General features: G+C 45.6%; 1 pseudogene; it reads left to right on the forward strand.

Moving 5' to 3' along the window:
* Positions 1–7,399: 7,399 nt before the first annotated feature.
* Positions 7,400–8,736, forward strand: LOC105512453 (annotated as a pseudogene).
* Positions 8,737–9,632: the final 896 nt, after the last annotated feature.

The raw sequence follows: 9,632 nt of genomic DNA on the forward strand, positions 1-9,632 counted from the left end.
TAGATCCATTTGGCTTTGTGTGATATATAGAGGAAAGGATGACTGTCCTACGTATGTCTGACTTGGTGAAATTAATATTACCCTTGGACATGTGATGCTTAATAATCTCACTGAAACAACCTCAACAGGTTGTTTCACTGTCACCTGCCTCGGGCCTGAAAAACCACAGTAAGAAGCTTTTTCAGTGCAAGATTTAATCAATGCAAAAATCAATCAAGATTAAACCAAAGAAAAATCAATGCAAGACTAGCTGGATGATTAGATCCATGCAATCCCTGGATCTCCTGAATACCAAGAACTCTCTACTGACCTTCAGCTGCACACCCACAGGAATGGTGACACTCTGGGCTTGATCATCACCTGAAGCTTCCCCTCATGAGCCCCTGACCCCCCATCTCATCTCCTCATCCCTCCATATCTGCTCTTTTACCTCACAGATACCACAAGCCCCTGATCCTCTGTCTTCTCCTAATCATCAGCCTGCTCCAGGCTGAACTTCATTGTTGATCACAAGTCCTCTTCTCTCACAGACTCTTTAGTTCCCTCGCACCACAGTCCTACTACTGCCCCTGCCCAGCAAAACATACAGGCTGGCCAGCAGCACCATAACCAGCCTTGTCTGCTCTCTTCACCCTGGCTGCTAAGGCCAACACAGCATCCTGGATCTCCGGCATCAATCTGCCCACTAGTCCTTTGATTCGTCCAGCGTGAACTTCCTCACCTTGCCAAGCCTCAGCTCAGTCTTCATGTGACCTCTCTCTCCTTCTCTTGCATCACACCTGGCCTCCTAATGGACCAAGAGACACCAAGGTGATCAGAAAGGAACCCTTTACCTTCCTGCCGCCTTCACTGTAAGTACATTTACGTTCACACTCATCCTTTTTTCCTTTTCCCTAGCTGCTGCAACTCAGATCTTCCTCTTCTTGTTCAGAGTTAACCATTGCCCTGAGCCACATTCATTTCTTTCCAGGTGCTACACCCCCAGCTTCTTCGTCCCTCTGGGATACTTGCCCCCAAAGTTTATAATTATGGGAGCACTTTTCCAGGCCTGAAACACCCACCACTTGGCCAGGTGCTCCTCTAGCTTCTAGCAAATCCCCTTCACCCCCTTCTCACCCAAACTTTCAAAGATGTAGCCTACCCTCTTCTTCCTCGTTGCCCATTCCTCAGCTGCTACAGCCTGGCTTCTGCCTTCCTTCCTCAGCTGAAACCAGTCTCCCAGGCTCACATATGCTAGCTAACGGGCACTTCCCCTCCTTCCCTCACCAACCCCTCTGTTTTGTCTACGTTATTAATGACTCTCTCATACTCAAAACTCTCCTGGCTTCTGTGACCCTACACTTTCACAGTTCTCCTCCTCTTTCATTCATTCATTCATTCAAAAAAAATCACTTATTGGCAGTTTACGTGCCAGGGATTACAGGGATCTAGGGGTGAGGAAAGCAGACACAACACCTATCCTTGTAGAGCACACTGTCTAGTGAGAGAGTCAACAGTAAACAGGCCAGGAAACAGGCAGTCAATTCTTGTTATTCAGCTTAGTTATGGTCTAGTCTATAAAGTCTCTGCAGACAATGAGTTAATGAACACTGAATCACCGCTCCTGGGAAGAGTATGGTCCCTTCCAGCCTCTGGTCACAATATTTCATAAACCAAACATACACGATCTTGTTTTATATATGTTTATTTTACAGACATCTTATTTAATGTGTATTTATGAGTAATTAATTATATGCAGTATTTTTAATAATAAAACACTAGCTGAGAAGAGTTTAACATTTTCCTGATCCTGAGTAACAAGATTTCTCCCAGGTCAGAGTCTCTCTGTTCATTATAATCATTTCCTGAGCTGCTTTCTCATCTTGCCCTAGCATTCAGGACCAGTGGCCTTAGATTGATGCTTTTATTAATTTGCTGGATTTATTCTCCCTCTCTCTCTCTCTCTTTCATTTTCTCTCTCTCACTCTCTCTCTCTCACACACACGCACGCACACATGCACGCACACATACATGCCCCAAAGCACAAAATACACACACATTTAGCATTTTTCAACTCGAGTCATCGGAGCTTGTGTCTCATCTCATTATCATCTTACAAATCATCTTGACACGTTTATTTCTGCTTCTCCAACTTTAATTTCTAGGATGCTGATATGGTTTGGCTGTGTCCCCACCCAAATCTCAACTTGAATTGTATCTCCCAGAATTCCCACATGTTGTGGGAGAGACACAGGGAGAAGTAATTGAATCATGGGGGCTGGTCTTTCCCATGCTATTCTCGTGATAGTGAATAAGTCTCATGAGATCTGATGGGTTTATCAGGGCCTTCTGCTTTGCTCCTCTCTCATTTTTCTCTTGCCGCCACAATGTAAGAAGTGCCTTCCTCCTCCCGCCATGATCCCGAAGCCTCTCCAGCCATGTGGAGCTGTAAGTCCAATTAAACTTCTTTTTGTTCCCAGTTTCTGGTATGTCTTTATCAGCAGTATGAAAAGGGATTAATACAGATGCTGTGTTTAAAATTCAACTTGACACATCATATTTTACTGAGAATCAAGATGGAATTGCATTAGCCAGAGGTGAATGTGAAGATTACTGTAGATTCAGTGAGGGGCAGAAGTATAGAAATGAGAGTGACTCCAGAGTCAGACAGACTGGGAAAAGATTATGACTACCATTCACTAACTGAGGCCTCACTTACCTTCTCTGAGCCTCAATTTGCTCATCCACAAAGCAGAAGTAAAGTATCTCAAAAGAATGCTGTGAAGATTAGATGTATATTGCATGCAGGTTCCCTGGCACACAGTTAGGGCTCAATTAATGCCACTTTCTCCCCCTTCAGACTTGTTCCGTTCTCAGGATGATCTCTGTGCCACCTGCCTAGAGCAATTTTTTGGGCCCACTGGAGTAGGAGCTGGTATTAAGAGCACCTTTCGGTACTGCAGAGAAGGAAATTCTCATGGCTTAAACATGGAGTGAGAGAGCTCAAAGAGGAGGCAGGAATCTTGGGAAAAGAAGAAAGGGGTGGTGAGACAAGAGGCAGTTTCTAGCATCATGGGGAGGGGAAGAGGAGATCATAACAAGGTACTGTGTGTGATGGGGAAGAAAGAACTGGAAGGAAAAGAAGGGAGCAGGCGGAGTGAGGCAACCAACCAAAGCAGGGAAAGCAAATGACTGTCACCACACGGGCCACCGTCTCTCCACGGTGGGAGAAGCCAAGCACCTCCTCAGACTCAGCTCACAGGAAGGTGACACTGCAGGAGAAGGCTCTGGGCGGTCCTCATCAGGGTGCAGGGCCCTCAGCCAAGAGGGAGGAGCCGCTATGAAGTCTATTCCTCTGGCTAGGTTGCTGAACCCCGAGTGTGGAGACATATGGGGCAAAAGAGAGCGTCAAACGAAATAGGGAACCCAACTATCAGGCCTGGCTGTCATGTGGGTCTAAACTCCAACTGCTTTTAATGTAAGGACCCATATTTAAGCAAAAAATGGACATACCTCCTTCATGATAGTACTTACACTTACAGCCACACGGCACTCAAAAACAGCTTAGTGCAAATGGAGATATTTGAGGGCTCCTCTCAATTATGTCACCACTCCACAGGGATCCACAGCCCCAGGATCCAGAGCACCTCCATGAGAGAGAATGAAAACCCCAAAATTTATCAAAGGGCTCTCTTTTCCAGGTTTACAGAGGGAGAATTGGGGTCCTCGTGTCGATTCTTCCAAGGGAAAGGACCACCTCCTCCCTCTCCCTCTGCGCTCCAGAGCAGCAGAATCTGACCCTTATAATTACATTCTTGCCGCACTTGGATTTCTTCCCGTTTATTTCCCACCCCCATTCCCCCCTTTGCCAAATTCCTCTTCCTGATGAGTCAGGGATTAAAAATGCTTGGCATCCTTGCTGAATAAATAGTATTTGTCCACAGTGACACTGGTCAGTGGCAAACTGCCTTTGTTCTGTGATGAGGAGCATGAGCACACAACTTGTAAGTTGTCTATCCAGGACTCTGGTCCTGTATGGGCATCAAACTCATGCCCTTGGCCTTGTTTATGTCCTGTTGCAACTAGCTAGGCTGGCTTGCACAGAGGGAAGGAGTGAAGATAGAGGGAGAAAGGGAGAGAAGGAGGTGGGGGGAGACAAACATGTGCTGGTTTTATGAAAATCTTCTCCCATTTAATCATACCTGTGATGTAGATAGAATCAGTTCCATTTTACAGATCCAGAGAAATTCAGTCAGTTGCCAGATTTGCAAGGGTTAGAAAAACTAGAATGTGAACTCTCCTATTCTGAGTGGGAGCCTGTCATTCTTTGAGCCACATCAAGCCACTGATGGAAGTGAGCAGGCAGTTGACTGAAATTGATTGCCTTTCTGCCAGCCTCTAGGCCTTAGGAAATGGCCTGCCTCAGATAGAATGCAAGTTGCAGTGGGCATCAGACAGCACTTTCCTCTTTCCCCTCGGCCTCTGGTGTCAGGCTGCCCCAGAGGGAGATCTGTTGTGTTTTCAGCAGCTCTGGAGAAGACATTTCTCCTGGAGTGGTGGACACAGCAGTGCCCTGTTATTCCCCTGCAAGTCCCACTGGGGTGTGGCAGCCATGGCAGGAATTGCTTACTTCACTTAGCAGGCCCTGACCATCACAGGTGCTCACATTAGCTCAGGAAACTCTGCCATATGAGCTTCTTATGTCTCCTGCCTCTCACAGCTTCAGGCACCTCTTCAAATGCTTTTTAATTCAGCTGGCGTGGTGGTTCACAACTGTAATCCCAGCACTTTGGGAGGCTGAGGTGGGCAGATGGCTTGAGCCCAGGAGTTTGAGACCAGCCTGGGCAACATGGTGAAACTCTGTCTCTACAAAAAAATACAAAAATTAGCTGGGCATGGTGGTGTATGTCTGTGGTCCAAGACACTCAGGAGGCTGAGGTGGGAGGATCACCTGTGCCCAGGAGGTCGAGGCTGCAGTGAGCCATGAGGGTGCCACTACACTCCAGTCTGAGCAACAGAGTGAGACCCCATTTCAAAAATAAATAAAATAAACAAACAAATTCAGACTCTCACGAACCATTCATTCCCAAAGATTCCATTTGTGCTTAAGCCCAGTACTTTACAGACAGGATGAACAAGGCTCAGAGAAGCAAAGAGACTTCCTGAAGGTCACATGGCAAGTGAACAACAGAACTAGGGCCAGAATCAAGGTCCCTGACTATTCTTCTGTCACTCAGCAGACATTCATTGAGTGCCTAGAATCTGCTAGGCACCACTCCGGGTGCCGGGTGTCCATTGCTGTCCTTAGAAGCAAGCTGCGCTGCTCCGCTGGGGCTTCCCTGCTCCCCTCTCCTGGATGCTTTTCATTCCCAGCCCCAGAGTCTAACCCCGAGACCTCCAGGGCCACTCACCACAGCATTGCTGAAGACTTAGAAGAGGTGCTTTTGTGTGCAGCCCTTTCCTCCAAGACCCTGGAATGCACGTTCGCAGGACTTGCTGATTTATGGCCATGTTGCCTTTCAAAGAATTCCCTGGCCTGCGTTAAGTCAACAGATTTGAGAAAAAGCTTGTTAAAAGTTCTCTCACAGGAGCCAGTTGTTCCTTGTGTTCGCAGGATGCTTTCGTTAACCCTGGGCCCTGCTCAGGCCAGTAACAGCACACCCTGGGCCTACGACTGCTCAGGATCTGTGTGTAAGACATGGAAACTCTGTCATATAAACGTATTTAGTGCCATATCCAACCCTGCCCCTCCCTTGAATAGCCCTAAGCCTCTATTCTGTCGTTTATCATTCTTTGTTTTTACTGCCTTAATTGTTTTTGTGATCATATTAGCCTGTTTTCTATTTTTATCCTCTTGTCATTCTGCCCATCAACTGAGAGCAGTGCCACATCGTGTTTGGACGTGCTGACCTTTCTGAAAACAATTCATTTATTCATTGATTCATTCATTCATCCACTCATCCATTCAACAATCCTGGCCCTGTCCTGGGAACTGAGGATGCAGCAATAGAGAAATAAAGATGGCTGCTGCCTGCCAGGTGCACTGCCCAGATCCTTGTTCAGGGCCACTCTGCTCATTCCCCAGCTGCCAGGATTGTTACTGGCTGATGACCCACACTGAGTCCTCCCTGTGAATTGTCCTTGGCCAAAGGGAGCTGTGTCCCCTTCCTGGGGACACTCTGTATCCAATGACTGGTTGATTTGGGGCCCACCTCCTTTGTCTCAATTCAGGACATCCCTGAAGCACTTTCCCAGCTTCAGGGCTCCCCTGGGAATCAGTGGAGACCTCTGTTGCAACTGAATCACAATCCAAGTCCCCTCTCTGCCCAGTCTTGCCTCCTTCACACCCTATGGCTGCTGTGCCTGAGAGCATCCCCCGCCATAACCCTCCTTGAACACAAATCTCCAGCTCAGAGTTCTGTTCCCAGGGAGATCATCCTATGACACCTGCTATCATGAAGTTTGTATTCTAGGAGTGACAGAAAATAAACAAACGCAGTTATGTGAAAAGTGACATTGCTGTGGGAAGAAATAGAGTGGGGTCAGGGGCTCAGGGATACAGAATGGGAAGAAGATTAATTCTTCATACTCAATAGAATGATTGGAATAGGCATCTCTGAGAATGTGACATTTGAGCAAAGACTTGAAATCAGCAAGTTGAATGTCCAAAAGCTTCTGAATCCAAAATTGAGCCTGGATCAGTCAGAATTTCCCAGAGAAACAGAACCAATAGGATGTGAATGTGTCTATGTGTGTGTGTACATATATGTGAGTATATACATGCATATACACTAGGATCTGTTTCAAGGAATTGGCTAACGGCATTGTGGAGCCTGGCAGGTCTGAAGTCTGCAGGGAAGGCCAGCAGCTGGAATAGGTAGGAGTTGATGCTTTAGTCTTGGGGCATAATTTCTTCTTCTCTGGGAAACCTCAATTTTTGCTCTTAAGGTCTTCAACGGATGAGGTGAGGCCCAATCACATTATGAAAGATAATCAGATTTACTTATAGTCTACCATTTGCGAATGTTCATCGCATCCCCAAATACCGCCATAGCAGCACCTAGGTTAGTATTTGATTAGGCACTGGGTGCTATAGCCTAGCCACGCTGACACAGGAACCTGACAATCACAGCTACTCTGTCTCACACATATGCATCCCAACACCTTTCCCTGCTTTACTTTTCTCCTTAACACCCATCAAGAGCTGACATTATGTGTATTTTACCCTCCCCGGTGTCTTACACCAAGCCCACTTCATTCATTTATGTAGTACCTGTTTATTATCTTGAAAACATATAAGTTGGTAGCCTTCCAGTATGAGTATCCCTAAGAGAAAATACACACAAAAAAATAAGAACTTAGAAATAATAGTTGGGGTGGAGGAACTTCTGGCAGTGGCAGCTGAAGTGGCCAAGACAAGATGGGTCAAAGTCAGGGTGGTGGTCGTGGTCATGGTCCTGGATGTGGCAAGAAGGATGACAAGGACAAGAAAAATAGGTACTAACCTCCTGTACCAACTAGAGTGGGGGAAAAAGAAGAAAAAAACAAAGGGACAAGATGCTGCCAGTAAACTATCACTGGTGACACTTCATACTCAGTGTCGGTTAAAATTACTGAAGTTAGAGAGAATTAGACTATCTTCTCATGGAGGAAGAATTCATTAGAAATCAGGAACAAACAAAACCATTAGAAGAAAAGCAAGAAGAGGAAAGATCAAAAGTGGATGATCTGAGGGGGACCCTGATGTCAGTAGGAACCTTGGAAGAGATAATCGATGACAATCATGCCATCGTGTCTACATCTGTGGGCTCAGAACACTATGTCAGCGTTCTTTCATTTGTAAACAACGATCTGCTGGAACCTGGCTGCTCGGCTCTGCTCAGACACAAGGTACACACCGTGATAGGGGTGCTGATGGATGAAATGGATCCCCTGGTCACAATGATGAAGATGGAGAAGGCCCCCCAGGAGACCTATTTCAATACTGGGGTGTTGGACAACCAAATTCAGGAAATTAAGGAATCTATGGAGCTTCCTCTCATTCATCCTGAATATTATGAAAAGATGGGTATAAAGCCTCCTAAAGGGGTCATTATCTGTGGTCCACCTGGCACAAGTAAAACCTTCTTAGCCAAAGCAGTAGCAAACCAAACCTCAGCCTCTTTCTTGAGAGTGGTTGGCTCTGAACTTATTCAGAGGTGATGGGCCCAAACTCGTACGGGAATTGTTTCAAGTTGCTGAAGAACATGCACCATCCATCGTTTTTGGGACCATCCAATGTTCCAGTTGAGGCCAGTGGGACAAAAAGATGTGACTCCAATTCTGGTGGTGAGAGAGAAATTCAGCAAACAATGTTGGAACTGGAACTGTTGAACCAGTTGGGTAGATTTGATTCTAGGGAAGATGTGAAAGTCATCATGGCCACAAAACAAATAGAAACTTTGCATCCAGGACTTATCAAACCAGGCCGCATTGACAAGAAGATCGAGTTCCACCTGCCTGATGAAAAGACTAAGAAGCACATCTTTCAGATTCACACAAGCAGGATGACACTGGCCAATGACATAACCCTGGACGACTTGATCATGGCTAAAGATGACCTGTCTGGTGCTGACATCAAGACAATCTGTACAGAAACTGGTCTGATGGCCATAAGAGAACACAGAATGAAAATAACAAATGAAGACTTCAAAAAATGTAAAGAAAATTGTTCTTTATAAGAAACAGGAAGGCATCCCTGAGGGACTCTATCTCTAGTGAACCACCCCTGCCATCAGAAGATGGTTGGGAGATTTCTCAATCCCTGAAAGGGATGAGGTTGGGGGAGTTGCCCAGAGGAATCCCTGTTCCCATTGATTTTTATTAGCAAAACATCCTGTGTGTATTTTGGAGTACAATGTGTAAGTGCCCAATGGGTAGCCTTTGTCTGTTGGGCACTGTGCAACACTCTGCTTCCAAATATAGCATGCTGTTTCACCAAAAAAAAAAGAAAAAGATGGTTGATACTAAACAAGAGGTGGTCTCAGGTGGGTAACATGAAAGTGCTGGTTAATATCCCAAGTTAATGGGTTCAGAGATTTCAAAGGAGGACGAAACTTTGACTTGAGAAGGATTTTTTTACCTTTCGGAGGTTTCATCTGAGACAGCAATCCACTTGGGCACAAAATGAATTTATAAGAGCAGCAAACAGAACCAAACCTGAAAGCATCACCAGTCTCTGTGCTGGGTCTGTTTGAGCACCTTGATGCCAATTCTCTAAGCCTGAGTGGGAGGCAGGCTTACCTAGTGTTTCTTTACTTTTTAAGTATGTGCAATCTGATGACCCCTTCTCTCTCATCAGGTTCAGCTTTGTCTGACCAGTACTTAAAGCAAATGTTGGCCTCACAAACTTTTCCAAACACCAAGCATTTAATAAGAGTATCAACTCTGACTCATGCAAAAGTGGGTGACTTATAGAAATAATGGGGACAGAAATAGAGGTGTTGTTGTCAGCTAATCATCCCTTTTCCTGGAAAATTTAAATATTTTCCATAAAGTTATTATACAGTTATTCACTTTAAAGCTATTCTCAAATGTCCATAGAGTCTCAGTCATCAACGAATATTCATTGAGGCTTCACACTGTCTGGGCATGTCAGGAAACATCCATGTAAT

This window comes from Colobus angolensis, unplaced genomic scaffold, assembly GCF_000951035.1.
Source record: "Colobus angolensis palliatus isolate OR3802 unplaced genomic scaffold, Cang.pa_1.0 Scaffold212, whole genome shotgun sequence".
NCBI classification, from domain to species: Eukaryota; Metazoa; Chordata; class Mammalia; order Primates; family Cercopithecidae; genus Colobus; species Colobus angolensis.